Source organism: Amyelois transitella, chromosome 10, assembly GCF_032362555.1.
Source record: "Amyelois transitella isolate CPQ chromosome 10, ilAmyTran1.1, whole genome shotgun sequence".
Taxonomy (NCBI): Eukaryota; Metazoa; Arthropoda; class Insecta; order Lepidoptera; family Pyralidae; genus Amyelois; species Amyelois transitella.
Genome location: NC_083513.1, coordinates 4,425,335 through 4,441,025, shown reverse-complemented (window position 1 = coordinate 4,441,025; position 15,691 = coordinate 4,425,335). Strand labels below are relative to the sequence as shown.

General features: G+C 33.6%; 1 protein-coding gene and 1 long non-coding RNA gene across 2 annotated transcripts in view; one reads left to right on the top strand and one right to left on the bottom strand.

Annotated features, from left to right (window-relative positions):
- LOC106137617 (homeotic protein ultrabithorax) overlaps positions 1-15,691 on the top strand; it is a 127,385-nt gene that overhangs the window by 21,547 nt on the left and 90,147 nt on the right. The window lies entirely within an intron of this gene.
- Positions 3,878-15,691, bottom strand: part of LOC132902155 (uncharacterized) — a 39,440-nt gene continuing 27,626 nt past the window's right edge. The window contains exon 3 of the long non-coding RNA XR_009657035.1: positions 3,878-4,010. This is a non-coding gene — a long non-coding RNA (uncharacterized LOC132902155). The remainder of the gene's footprint in view (positions 4,011-15,691) is intronic.

Below are 15,691 nucleotides of genomic sequence, written 5' to 3'. Positions count from 1 at the left end.
CCAATTATTTAACTTAGGGCTTTGACTTTAAGGATTAGATATTTGTGTCAAGTATTTAGACTTACAAGTAAGTACAAATTAATTGCACGAGTTTTGTCTTTTATTGATTACTTATATCAATATGAAAGTTATATTTTGAGGAAGTTTGGTAATTAATATAGATAGGAAAATGTGAATGACATGAGTTTATACAACAAAGTCTAAGAGACTGAATGGATGTTACTGATATAAGTGATATTACTCGAAGGTACCGTGCAAAATCTTTAATTTTCTTATTTTTCTTCAAAGAAATATATTTTATTGTATTGTTTTAAGTACCTAATTGTACAATGAGGTCAATATTACCTAAGTAATTATTAAATTATTATTTTAACGTCACAATAGTTTAGGTTCTCTACATCCTGTATAATGGCGTTATAACCAATAGCCGTTCAATCACTGAGCAGCGATTTGAATTTCAAATTGTTATCTCGTGAGAATCTTCAGGAATGAATGTTTAAATCGATTTGTTGACTTAAGACAACACGGAACAATTTCGTGTAAAATCAGTAGTTAGTAACTTACATAAGTAAAAAGGAAAAAAAAAAAACTAAATAATGTAATGTTAGAATTTTAAGTTTGAGTTCATATTAAAAACGTAGTTTTCATTTTTAATTTTTGTTGTTTAATTTTTTTTGAACTGGATATTGGAGAGAATAAGAGACCTACCTACCTACCTAGAGATAAGGACCTCTCACAAATACCTAAGTACGAGTGATAACATACAAAGATGAGAGAGAAAGAGGTGTCTTTAACTACCTAATATTCATAAAATGAAACTAGATTTTCCTTAATTGCTACCATCAAGTAAGTAGTTATTAAAATCTTCAGTCTACTTATTGTTTAATAACTATTTACCCACAGTCAAACAAATCGGTGTATGGAAACTTGTAAGAAAACAAATTTCGAACTAAACTGGACGATAATTTGAACTCATTATGTTATTTATAGCCCTTATATGGTTCGAACCAATTGCCACAATTCTGTTGTAATTTACTTAAAAGGTCAAATTTAAGTTCAGCAAAAATAAAATGTCTGTAAAGATTTTACTACAACTATTTTTTTTCGAATATATAATATACTATGTATATTTAATAAACATCACGAACAATAATTTAGTAATTATTGTCCAATATTTTACATTTCTTTTTGATACTTTAAATTTTATTTACATGACATTAAAAATTCACATATTGCTATCAAACATCAATAAATTTATCATAAACGAAAAATGTTTATTACATCAAATTTTTATTTCATTATCCTTACTCATTTTAATTTTAAAGCGGGCAATTTGTCGGCGTTCGCCGGCGGGACATAATTTGAGTTATGAACATCTTACCAGTTCGTAAATCCTGTCAATTTGTAAAATAAAAAAATGCAAAACAATCTGAAATATTCTGACGAAAGGGAAGATAACAATGCGTTTATCGTCAGTAGGCATATAGACGTATGCGCCACAGACCTGTTTTGGTAAGTAGCGTTAGCAAGGGAGAGCTAAGAATATACCTATTAGCATCTTTTTTATTAGAGTTAAATTGATCTTGAGTATACATATATAAAACATATCTCTTATACTGTAGAGCTAGTCATATTTCTTCGTAACAATTTCTAATTCAATTAAGAAACATTATTTTTAATAATATGTATTTTTTTTAAATATACATACATATTACATATATCGTAGAGTATAAAAGGGTCTGAATGGAATCAAATATCTAAGGTGAAGAGTCAAGCAAAATACCAGTTATATTCCTAAAAACTAAAACCGAGATACTGTGAATTCCCTATGCAATAGCCTTAAGTATATATAGTGGGTAACATACACTAAGGTTTCTCTTTTAAATTTGGAATTAATCTACATTCTACATTTTCTTGCCAACGCTACAAGTTACAAAGTTACACGTCTACGAACTCCTTCCAAGATGATGTTATTTAAGATGAGATCAATTTTATTGAGATTTATTCTGTGAAACATGTTTTGTATCGATTTTATTCTTTGTCTATAAATTATCGACTTTTGGACTCATACGTAGATTAATGGCTCATACTAATGATATATGTGGATTATTACTAATTTACTATTAATTTCTTGGAAATAATTATGCTTAGTATAGTTATGATATATAACTTCTACTTTTATTATAAAAGAGAATTCTTTGCTATAGTAACATAATGTTCCGTTGTGATTGGTACCTTTTTTAAATAGAAAATACCTATAACATTTTAAACATACTTATGATATACATAAGTAACTTTATTATTTTACTTTACATGTTAAGGAATTTCTGAGATACGTATAAGATTGTAAAATGTATGAATATTAAGGAGACTGTACCTATGTGTGTACGTAGATTAATTATGAACTTTCAATATCCTTTTTATAATTATACAATTTTTTTTCCATTATCACGCACATTTCCTTTATCACCATACTGTTTTACCGACTTAAACGGCGTGAAATTGTATTAATTGCATGTTTTATGGAAACTAATAGCTATTACCTAGTGAATTAATTTTGTTTTTCGAACATTCATATTGAAGTAAACAGGGCCGCGGTCCACTGCGTATGATTCATAATTTATGAAATTAATAAATAATAAAAAAATTGAGTATCATAAGGGCGTCATCCCTAATGAGACCACCATAGAGAGGCCTCGAGCGAGTAGGGATGCACCTTCAGAGGTGCTCAGTCGATATGTCGAAGAAAAAGTCAAAATAAACTATAATTGACACGTGTACTTTTGTATAAGTAGGTAAATATCAGTTTTGTGATCACTTCTCTAAATATCAAGAACTTACTTTTGCGTGGGGCTTTGCTTCCATGAGATTTTTGTAAAATTCGAGCATATGTTAGGTACTTCTGAATGATTCTGTGCCAAATATCATCAAAATTGGTCCAGTAGGTTGAGTTTATTCGTGAAAAATAAATATAAAAATCTTTACTCTTCTTAATATCAGTATGGATAGGTACTACGGACGCCAACACTAACAAAACCTCGGTTTTAGATTGGAAATTACACTTATATATTTTCTGATTAATTTCCTGGCATTAGAAAAGCTTTGAAGGCACATGGTACGTAATTTCTAGTGCTCACTACAAGAACATCATATTTTTCGCATATTTCACGCTGTCTCATATTCAAAATCAGTGTTACGTTTTGAAGTATTAATTTTCTTTTTAGATAAACTAAGTCATGCCCAGGAAATAATACATTTAGTGACAACCCTACCTTAATAATTCGCAAACACTTATCGCTTGCACTTCCATAAGTAGGGATGTCAGTTAGCTATCAGCCTTTGTAGTTATAGTTAACTTGGAAAATTATGGGCGAAATCCTACGAAATTTAGCAAATATTATTCATTTGCGTAAGTATGTTTTATGTGTGAATTATTTTTAAAAATCAACGAACGTATAAGTAGTATTATTATTCTTGGGAATTTTCTGAATATGTAGCTCCTGAAGGTTTAATAAGTAGGTATATCTTTGTGCCATATTTTGTCAAAATCAATCAAGTAGTTTTTGAATGTATTCGTTATAAACAAAAATACATTTTTTTTAACTTTATTATACTTATTAGTATGGAAGTATAGTTAACTGGTATGTAATTTATTTTATTTATTAATATCTTTAATCAAATGAGAGCCCAGGTCGCTAAAATTTCTTATCTTTTTAAAAAATTATATCTCTGTTTAGATTTTACTGGTCATAAATCTTAAATCGTAAGAAATTATTTTTATTTCTTACGATTTAAGACGACTTACAAAGTCTTTTCCTTTTCGAATTCGGCAGCCCTACCTATACAGGTAATGCGCGTGAAACCGTAGATCACGTGACTGCGCCTGCGCATTCCAAATTCAAATCTTTCTTGTACAGTTGTACTCCTGTCACGTCGTTTTTTAAAGCAATGTCTCGATGTTCTCTTCTTGTCATTTCATTGTTCAGACCTTTACCAATCCTTTTCATTTCCTGGAAAAAAAAACAATTTTAAATTTACCTATATTTTTCGAGAGTTTTCTCTCGTGAATCTACTGTTCAAATTTAGATAGGGTTCAAAAAGTCGCCCATAATGTCTTCTCTGCCCTACATAGAACAAAAGGTTGTCTCTTTCTTTGTAGGGCAGAGAAGATACGTCTTTTCATTATTAATGGTGTAAAAATAAAGGTACAAAGTACCTATTACACTCTCGTTTAACTAATATACCTAAGGAAATGGAAAGTAAATTTTGTTGATAAATCTTCAACCTTTTAAGTATTTAGAAGCAATTTTGGGCTGTAAAATCTTATATGGATTTAATACACAGGCGGAGTCGATGACAAAAGCTAGATCGATAAACCGAAACACTTTGTCAATAAGTATACTCGTAAATAGACAAATTAATATAGGTAAGTAGATATGCCTTGCATTCACGAATAAGGCTGCCGATCATAACTTAATTATCATCGGTGGCCTGACCACCTGTTCTTTTAATAAGTACTTAGTAGGTTTAAAACTAATCGTAAATAACGGTATTCATGGTGAATTCTAAAATCATTTTATTTTTTTTTAATAAAAATATCTAAGTCTTGCTGTCAGAGGACGTTTTACGAAGTGCGTTACCTATAGAAGTCATGAAATTGCTAAGTTCACTTAGGTATGTTATTTGGATTTACTTCAACTTTTAGAAAAATCCTTTCATGAAGTTCTTTCTGCCCTATTTTGGAAATTTTGATTTAAATAGTTTAGGTATTATAAAAAAACTGTTTGGTTAAAAAAAAAGTTTAATTATATTTTTTAATTAATACCTATTTAAAAATCAAATGTAAGATTATGTAACTAAATACTTATCTGACTTAGAGAATAATGCTTTAAGTTAACAGATTTTGGAAAACCCAATAGAATGAGTATCATTGATACCTATTCAATAAAAATATTAAATGGCGTGTACTTGGAATTAATTGAGCATCGATTTAGAGGCACATATCAAAAATATAACCAAATAAAATACAAAAATAAAAAAATATCCTTTAACTTACTCTTGGCTCCATCCCGTTCATAGGAAACTTTACTATATCGAACTAGCAGTATGTGCGAGCGAATCGACACATATTGCCGTCTCTTTTTCGCAGACCTTAAACTCTTAAAAATCTCCATAGATGGCAGTAAAATCGTTGCTATGGTTTCAAGCGGCCACTACTGTCGCCATCTAACGTCGAATAACCGAACTTTTATGGCACCTTTATTGAAGAGGGCTCTTCGGCAGCCCGTAAACGATTTTATGGGCACTAACGAACTCTACTCTCGTGCTCGATATTACCCGACCGAGTACGGTTGGGAATGCAATATTTGGATGCTCCTGTTGAGTCGGGTCCTATTCAATCCGAACGGTGTTCATGGGCTTTTATGTGCGATTCAAGGTGCGATTGGATGGGTGCTTGAGCGTTTATTTGGCTTTATTGTTGGGGTTTGTTTATGCGATTGCTGTTTAACCAAGTACGGTGTTTGTACATGCTTTTGTTATGATTATTATGTTGTTCAGAATAATGAAAAGGATATCGTGGGAAATTTTCGTTCTGACTAATTTATTCAGATTTTCTCTCTAATTAGCCCGGATTCTAACTAATTCTTGTTGTAATTGGTCCCATTGTATCGATTCTAATTACCGACCTTGATTACAATTAGAAATCGTACATTTACCACTGTCGGAAACAAAATTAGAATTAGGTACGAAACCCAATAACAATTTATTGTGATTTATAATGGAGTTTTCCCCAAACGTAGGTAACCATGAAAAAGGCAAATCATAAATAAGATCCGATTCAAATTTGTAGAAGATGCTATCGGTATGATTTGTGGGCTCGCACCGAGCTCTAGTGATGTGCTAATTGTGCGTCACGTATCGATAACCGGAATAAATGAGCGGCTCCGGTAATCTTTGCGATACTTGCACACCGTATAAATGGTACGCTCAATAACGATCTTTATCGGAACTTGTAATTAGAGTCTTGTTTTTGTCAGGTTGTCTACCTCAGTAAATGCAATTTTTATTACAGTGATTTGTAGATAACATTATCATGAACAGTGTATTAATTCAAATAAGCAATTAAATATGACAGCAGTGCGACGATAAGCAGGCAAATACGTTGTTTACTACGTTATTTGATGAATTTAAAAAACGAATAAAACTGAAGTGATTACTTATTAGGAAAAACAAATATACTTTTTATTCTAGAATGAATAATATATAGTGCAACAGCAGGCGAGAATTGATCCCGACGCTTGCTGTCTCGCATTCCTGCGTCAGCATCTTCCGGGCAAAGCTGCGGGTAAAATATTACTGCGGGCCACATCTTTTTATTCACCTCCTTCTTATTGCTTAAGCATGAAGCCGTACGTAGGCGAGACTTACGATGTGCCACGTCGACTCTGCGGGACGTCACATCACTAATTATTATTTTTGTTTCTCATGCTTTTATTATTTTTCTGTCTCGAAGTTCTGCATTTTTTCAAAGGCGTATCGTGACTCCGACCTAATACATAATTTAAATTGAATCAACATATCTATTGAACAGGAAACTTTAATTCATTTTCACAGTTATTTTGTTATTCGCTAGTTACGTTAGACGTGTTACGCATTTAAATTAGTTGGTCAACCACATGTGTTGTCAAAATTTGATAGCTGCTCCTGAAAAGTAAACTCTACGAGCTACTGTTTAAGAGCTTTACCAAGTAGAAACTCAGGTTTTCCACCAGTAATACAGATACCCGGAAACTGGCCTTAAATAGGCTGGCTACTAGAACCCAACGCCACATAACAATGTCCGAAACATGAGGCAATAAATTATCATTAATTCAAATCGATACTCGGCTACGCACTATCAATATTAAGATGATTTAAGACTTAAATATTCTATGCAATACCTAAATCAAACTTTAAAAAAATAAAGGCAGAATAAACAATTACTGGACTGTCGAGATGTTTGGTAACAATATTTGTTACCTGTTTAATGTATTCCGAGCCGTGTGCCACATAATATATTAGAGGACCAATGATGCAGATGCCACCCTGAAGGCAACAAATCTGGCCGTTGTGCGCCGACAAACATTTTTTGTAAACCACATACCCGGGACAATGTGTTATCTGTCCTAATGTGATTTAACAGGTAATTTTTAAAATAGATTACCCTTAAACATAGCCAGATTTATGCCCGGCCGCAATGTAAATAGAAGAACAGAATGAGGAACTACATTTATTTTCATTTACCTCCTTTTTATCACGGCTCCACGTGGAGATTACGTGATTTAACAAAGGGAGTGTTATAAATCTGTGAGTCCTGTCTTAGAAGGCTTTTGTGGGCATTTTTGATATGTGCCTTTAAAAGCTTTTTTCTGTATTTAGATGAGAGTTCATTGTGTAATTCATTAGAGCAGGGGTAGGTCGCGGCTGAAATGCGGCGCGCGGTCGATATCGAGAGATAACAACATTATTTATTACCTACCAATGAAGTGTCCTACAAGGATGCGATTCTTTTAAACGTTATTGAATTAGTCGATTCAGTATTCATAATTTAGACGTAAAACAAAGAAGCTTTCCAACACTAAGTTTCTATTCGATTTACGTAAAAAACTTCTTCTTATTTTCTTCAATAAAATCTCTTCATATTTCACTACCGTTTGTAAACCTTAGTAAGAAAATCCGAATAAGATTTATAAAACGTTTAAATGTATACCTACATTTGAACTTACTTTCAGACGGATGCTATGCTAACTAGTCCATTGTTAGATACATAGAAATATCTAGATTATTATTCGTTACTCAGCGCGGTTTCCCGACAATTTCATTGGAAACCATCTCACGCCTCACACATCAGTAAACGTAGCGATCCATTATTCATCGTTAGTTACTCTTATTACTTCTGCAAAGTGGTGCATCGATCTAGCTAAGGTCAAAGAAAATATTTTTTTGTAATATAAACCAGTTTACACCTGATCAAGTTAGCCTTGACTTGATTCCAGTGATTTATGTGTTGATTCAAGTTTGTCTAATTTTTGTTTTGTTTGCATTTTTGTAAATTTACAATCGATCGATATTATTATTTGAATTTCCAATCTTAGCAGTTATTAGGTATTTAAAATAAACATTATTTTATGTGTGGGTGGTCCCATAAACTTGTGGTCGCATTGTCTATTCCAGAATCGAACTTGCGATTTGCATTCAGAACCAACTCAGCATACATTATTATGGCGCGATCGGCAGTAACTAATTAGCACCCATGTCGATATCGATATTCGCATCATGCGCTTCATTAGTTGCCCTTGCCTTTAACAATTTATCTCATCTTATTCCATACTAGCTGTTACCCGCGACTTCGTCCATAAATATAGCATGACTTGGTTGTTGGCCTGACTTCCATTCCAATTTTTTTTAAATAGGTAACTTTTTGTAAATAACAGTCATACAGATAAAAATACAGTAATTTCTAAATTTAACATATTGTGACATTATTTTTAACGAATGGCGGTCGAATGGTGTGACCTGACCGGGCGCCAACCAAGTAATACGTCACGACTAGACAGCCCCCCCTCCTCGGCCTCTCAAACCTCCAGCTTTGCGATAGAATGAGATGGACGGATAACGAATAATGACAGCGGGAAAAGGATGGAGAGGGCTTGTGAAACATGGCGTATAACGCCCCTTGATTTATGGGAGTGTGCCAAAGTTCGAACTTTATGTGTGCGCGTGATGTTCAATTCACATTTACGCATGTATTTGTAACAAGATTCAATTCAATATTCAATATCAAAAACCTGGATAATCCACATCCATGCTACCCCGTATGGGATAAAAACGTGATAATACCTAATTAAATGTAAGAAAAGTTATTCATGGTATAAATTTTCAATTTATACATTGAGTAACTGTCCTAATCATTGCTCACATGAATTAGGCGGTAATTGAACATGCATTAGACACAGCTTGTCTTCGACATACGACAGACAGACAAACATAATCTGGATTGTATGTAAATAAGGCACTTAATGGATAGTTCTTAGTAAACAAATTTGGACGGTACAGAAGAATAGCGCCTCCTGCACCGGTTGTGTTAGAAGATAATTCACCAAAATATTTTTTTAAATTGATTTCTTTTAAATAGGTTTTTTAACTTAGATTTTTCTACGCTTTTATGTGCTTCTCGTAATTTTTTTAACGAAGACGTATACATAGGTCCATAAAAATACGCCTCTTTCCCGGTGGAGAAGGCAAAGGCTACCTCTTTTTACTTACCACGATCCCTGCATATTTTTTCCGTCTCATCCACATTCAAAACTCTTCGCAAGCTTTTTGGTAAAGGGCTTATTTACTCATACATAAACTCATACATAATTTGTGCACAACACCTTTTCGATTATTTAAAATATAATGTGTGTAAACCGGGCCTTACACCCGAAGCATACCTAGTGATGAAAACGCGAAAAGATGAGAGCGTTATATTAAGGCAACATAGATTGAAAGCATCGATTTTTGGAAGTGCCACTTCTCTTCACTCGTTATTTAATACTTAAGTTTTGTGAGTGGTCGCGTGCTGAACGGAATCCATTTGCGTAACATTAGATATTTAAATGATAATTAACCACTATTATGTTATTAAGGGGCGTGATATTGCTTCTAACGATTTATATACTTGATTGTTTGCTGATGAAATCAAAAGTGGTTTCATTGACTGTTATGATATGAAATGCAATCACTGTGGAATTAGCTGAGGTTATGATACGTGTGTACTAACATATGTGTAATTTTGGTTGTGATTATTATTTGGCCGCAGATGGCGACATATACCTATTCGACATGTTAGGTACCTACCGAAGTAATGTTAATCTATAAAATATCCATGTACACTTATCAAATATTGTTGTCTTTTCAAAATAAATGGGTAATAACAAATACCTACTTATTTATTATAATTAATGAAAATCATCAAAATGAATGAGAATTTTTTAATTTGTTTTGATAATTTTTTTACAACGCCCAAATTCATGTGATGTTTTCAATTTACATGTTCTCTTACTTATATTTCTTTCTTTTTATTGTTACAGGTATGTAACGCGAATTAAACATTGAATGTTTTCAAAGACTCTCTATTAGGTAAATGGTAAGTGGATTTCTTTAAAATATATTACTGAATTGCAAAGATGCCTAAATTGCCTAATAAAACTTAAACAAACAATATTCCTTCATTAAAGGGTTATTAGGCGCTCAGCAAACAGCAATTTGCTAAGAGAAATATATAGCGTAGGTGGCCACAATACGGCCCTGGGTTGGTTGTAAACTAGGCTGCTTCCTCGCAGGGAGGTCTTAACTCACGCTGTTATTATTTATTGCTGTTGTGTAACAGTAGCTTTTAGACATCTTTTGCTCGTCAGGGTAGCGGTTATAGCTAAGAGCTCAATTAGTAATTTTAGATTATTTATTCTTTTTTATTAATTTCAAGATTTTGTCTTTTACCTGGGTAAAAAAAAAAGAATGCCACAGGACTGGATTCTGGATCTGAATTTTGCTGGATGTCTCATATATCTATGTGGTTATTAAATAACTGAATAATATATCTGATAAAATCGAGGCAAAGGGCGAAACTACCTATGTAAGCTACTAACTGATTCCACAGTCCTAAGTTTGGAATTAAAATATACCAATTGATTCAACGTTTTTATAAGTCCATTTAAATTTCGTCTACTTATAGATTTGTATGACTAATATATTAAATAATTAAATGTAAATAATGGAAGCTCAATAATATAATACTTAATTAAAATAACTTAATCAACATGTTTAGCAATAATTCTTCTAACGGGTTGCAAAATAATTACAATTGGCGACAAATTGACCAGTAGGCTCGGTATTGTTCGCCATGACAAATAATGGGAGATAATACCGCAGTATCGGGTGTCGGCCCGAATTTACTACTATGTTTCGAGCCAATATTCCCTCTCGATAATAAACATCAACTATACTATGTGGATTTAGTTTTAAATGCAGTAGGGTTAATTATTTTTTAATTCAAAATTATGTGCGACTAATGTTCGAATTAGTACCTATTCATATTTTGAATCTATACTAATAGGTATTATAAATCTGAAGAGTTTGTTTGTTTGAACGCGCTAATCTCAGGAGCAACTGGTTCGAATTAAAACAATATGTTGAATAGACCATTTATCGAGGACGGCTTTAGGCTATATAACGTCACGCTGCAACTATTATGAGCGAAGAAATAATGGAAAATGTGAAAAAAAGGGGAAAGTTATTCATCCTTGCGGGCTTCAATGATGCCCAAAATAACTATTTCACGCGGATGAAGTCGTAGTTTAGGATAAACTTAATAGAAGAGTTTCATATTTGAGCGTCGGTGGTCGAGCGAATTAAGTTTATATTTTAGAAGCGTGTTGTAGAGCATCACGCTTCTAAAACAAAACTGAATTAGTACCTAGGTACTAATTCCAATCAATAGCATTCATGCTAATGACTCCTTTTTGAAAAGTGTATCACATTTGTATGTGTTCGATTTGAGACTGGATTAAGTACCTATGCATTCTATAACAAAAAAAAATCCATTTAATAAATTTAGTGTACTCAAGGCAGTAATTATATTCCATTTTAAAAATTAAATAGGTATGCTTAGGTATTTTTCTTCCAAGTCGAAAATCATGCTTCACAATGCATACATCCAACATTTGCTCATCTCATATTCGATTAACCGCTTCATTTTGTCCGTCAAAAGGTTCGTCTGCACAATGCTCTGATTGCGTCGAGTCACGAGTCACGACTTAACGTGCAAGCCCGCCTTAAACTTACACTCCAACTCACTCCAAATTGGCCATCATTACTCCGTTTAGTAAATGCCTTTTAGATTTTACTGCCGGATGAATTAAATTGTTTCTTATATCGTGATATTCCTCGTGTTTCTATTAGGCAGGCTATTGAAATAAGGACTTTGTTGTTGCCATTTAAAATTGCTTTGTAGTTCAAAGTTGAAATTTCAATATTAATATTATCTTTCCTGATGATATGATAGTGTTAGTATTTATCTAACGTAAGTAGGTATATCAATTTATTGGAATTTCTGTCTTCTGGAATTTAATAGAATCTATTTAATTTAAATAATAATTCATCCATTAGATGAAAGTTATTGAAACACTATTATTACGTTGGTTTGAGCTGGCCTTAAACCTGCGGATTGGGCGGATTGGCAATTAGGTCCGCTTCCCGGGTCTCGTGCCCAGCGCAGGACAATAGGGTCAAATGGAATATCATTAAAAAAATTGATCAATGATATTACATTTAATTCATTTTACTTTGCTGTAAATAAAAGAGAATATTTCCTATGCCAGTTAATTTAAAAGATAAACAAGTTTTATTCCGCCAATATACACCCTAAACAACTAAAATAACACGCATCAATCTCTTATATTAGCCCGGAGCCCGGAGGAACAACATAAAAACTTCCTGAACTTTCCTATACTTGGTTATAAATCTCAGGTTTTTTAATAGATAAATAGGGCCTCGCACAAACGAGCAATATCGCATTATTTGGCCCTCCCTCAGGAAAGGCCCTCCTGATAAAGCCTCCTCGCCTCACACCCTCCATGCTAATGCAGTACGCCAGACGGTGACAACCATTTTTTGGCCCACTTGGCTACATTATGGATGTTATAAAGAGTATTTCAAATTATATTTTCTGTGTCCATTAAAAAGGAGATGTGGTTTTCTCTGGATTATTATTTAAACTTTTGTTGCCCAGTTTTATATTTGGTACGTCTTTTTAATTGTGCAACGCTTTTTACTCTCCAAGAATGAACATTTTTATGACAAGTTGTGCAGTTTTTAAACAGGTAGCGGTAATTAAAACAGGTAGCGGTTAATTTTTTTAGTTGAAACAGTTTACAAAACAACAATTGTTCTGCCGATTGTCGGCCCTGTAACGGCATAAAGGTGCGCCTTTATTGCACAACTTCATAAATTGTTCAAAACTTCGAAAAAATATGCCGTCATAAACAAAACGGTTCGGATGCAAAGTTAGATAAAGAACATCGCACACACCTGAGCTAGAAAATTGCTTTTTTCTAAGCGCCTTCAGTTTTTTACGCAACTTTCTCCGAGAATAAAAGAAGTTTCGTTGAACAACTTTCTTATTTTTTGCTCGTGGACATAAATCATACTCGTGCGATATGACGGGCCGCCAACGCGCGAAATATGGAAACAATAAAAATATTGTGACGTGCAGAACAATCGTTTCTACGTCTTTTGTCTTGGCTTTTTGTTATAAAAACTAAACATTTGAACTGTAAAACAAGCGGTATAGATGGTAAAAATTCCCGTTGGTGCTGGGCATAACATAAAACTTATTACGAAGTGGGAATAAACCACGGCGAACCCTTATCACAACTAGTTAAAAACTAATTACTGGGGTGACACCACCTTTCCATAAATCTCGAAGCTCCGCCGAATTGCTCTGACAAAAGTTATTTTTAAGAAAAAAGCCCTTGAGGCTTGCTCCCCGCGCCCCGCCCGCCTCCGCGCGGAATTTATCACGATTTATATTCATGGCATAACAACAAGAGCCGCGTTTAGGGTGATCCCATTCAAATTGTAGACTGTGAACCGAAGCTGTTGTTTTTATTTTGGGACCTCTATCCGGGCGTGATCTAAAACTGTTTCAACGAGGCTTGCTGTCATATTTGTCTGAACGGGCAGAAGGCGATATTATCTACCTAATTGATTGTTGTACTCTAACTCATATTTTTCTTGTAGTTAAGTAAGTATGTCAGATGGGAATGTACTCTATTTCGTGCGTTAAAACGGAGGCTTGTGAAATTACTTAATAAGACTACAGTTTATCGAATATTGATACTGACATGGAGTGTCATGTAACATCCTTTCAAGAAGATACATAATTACCAAAGCCATACATCAAACAGCATTTGTGTCATATCCATAGTCTATTAAATCTCAAGCACAGCCTGTTGGGAACACATGGCGCATCCGAATGTTTCCAACTATTATAGTGTAACTCAAAGGACGGAACCACAAATCAAGTGTGGTTTCGGAAGTGTTTGGTGCCGGCGAAACAATTCCTGCAGGGCCATTACTTATTTAGGGTAAGGCCGTACGGCACCGATGCCTTTGACTAACTTCTAATTAACTAATTTACTGCTGCGAAACTACATTTTGATAATAATCTCTATGATTTTTTTAATAATGTATGTTATCTTTAACGAGACGCCAACATTGAGAAATTCATTATAAATTCAATGATTTCCGGTTCGTTTACCGTTTGAGTTACTTATATTTACATTTTAACACAATGCTTAATTTTAAAATGAAATAAATATGTTATAATAACCTGGTAAGGTTAATCACTACATAAAACAAAATGAGATTTCCCTGTAACAAGATCTTAGTCTCCTTGATTGCCAAGCTCTAACGATTTATTTTAAGCTCTGAATAGAGTACGTAAGTAGTATCTAAACAAGCAGACTTCTAGCGATTGTCCTGAATAGACTAGGGGTGCTCGGCCTACGGGCACAGGGGGTGTCTCCCATAATTGATGAGGTTCTTAGCGCAGCAGGGAGTGGAATTATCATCGCGACGGCAGAGCACAAGCCGCCATTAATTTGTGATTAGCTTGCAGTTAGACACTCGAGCCTTTCTTCTAATTACGTAATCATTTTTCCTGAGAATTAAACATTTCGAACAGCTGGTATACTTAAGAGGAGACGGTTTTGGAATTAAGATGCAATAAATGTTATTGACGAAATAATTGTTAAAAAGGCAGAAGCTATGCATCTATTTCTGTGAATTCAGATAAAAGAGCTTCAGTATCCAAAACTTCGTTCATCCCGTAATAAATATCTTAAGCATCGTTTGCTCGGAATGAGGCAAAAACGTTACCCCCGTACTGTTTATTTAAAGGTGGATTTGTTGGATATTTATTCACGTACTCACATGCTTAGGGGCGCTGTGAACGTATCCTCAGAAGGGCATCTTGATACATTTCCTTGAATAAATCATTTTTTATTTTACATTGTTACCAACATTTCTATAGTACCTACTTAAGCATCGTGTAGAAAAAAATAATTCGTTTTCATTTGAAGATTGATTGAAGAGTACTCAAAACTACCTTTAGGAGTTTTGTATGCTCTTTATTATTATTTGTCATATTGAAACAAATTAATGCTTGTGAATTTCTCTTTTATCTAATGCCTTATAAAATATTAAAACCGTTTATTATAATTTACTGTTTGAAAAACGCTATTAGGTATTTGAAATAATCGACCTAAATGGCAGAAAAATCAGTTTGATAAATATTCGGAGCCGTAGACCAAAAAAAGTCGTCTACAGTAGCTACGAATAAATAATTCCTGTTCAATCTACCCTCTTTCTCTCATATTTCTCCTTGTAAGTGGTTTCGCTAAGAAAACCTAACCAGATTAATTCGGTTAGAGGGGGTTGGAGCCAATTTGTCTGATTGCCGATGTCAATTTATGTAAGTTACCTATGTGCTTGGATTTCAATAAATTGTGACCCCAAGTTGTTTCGTCCCTATCAATAAATATTTGCGCATCATCTATTGAATTAGCTAACCGATTGAGTTACTGTGTTATGATATTTCGTTAGT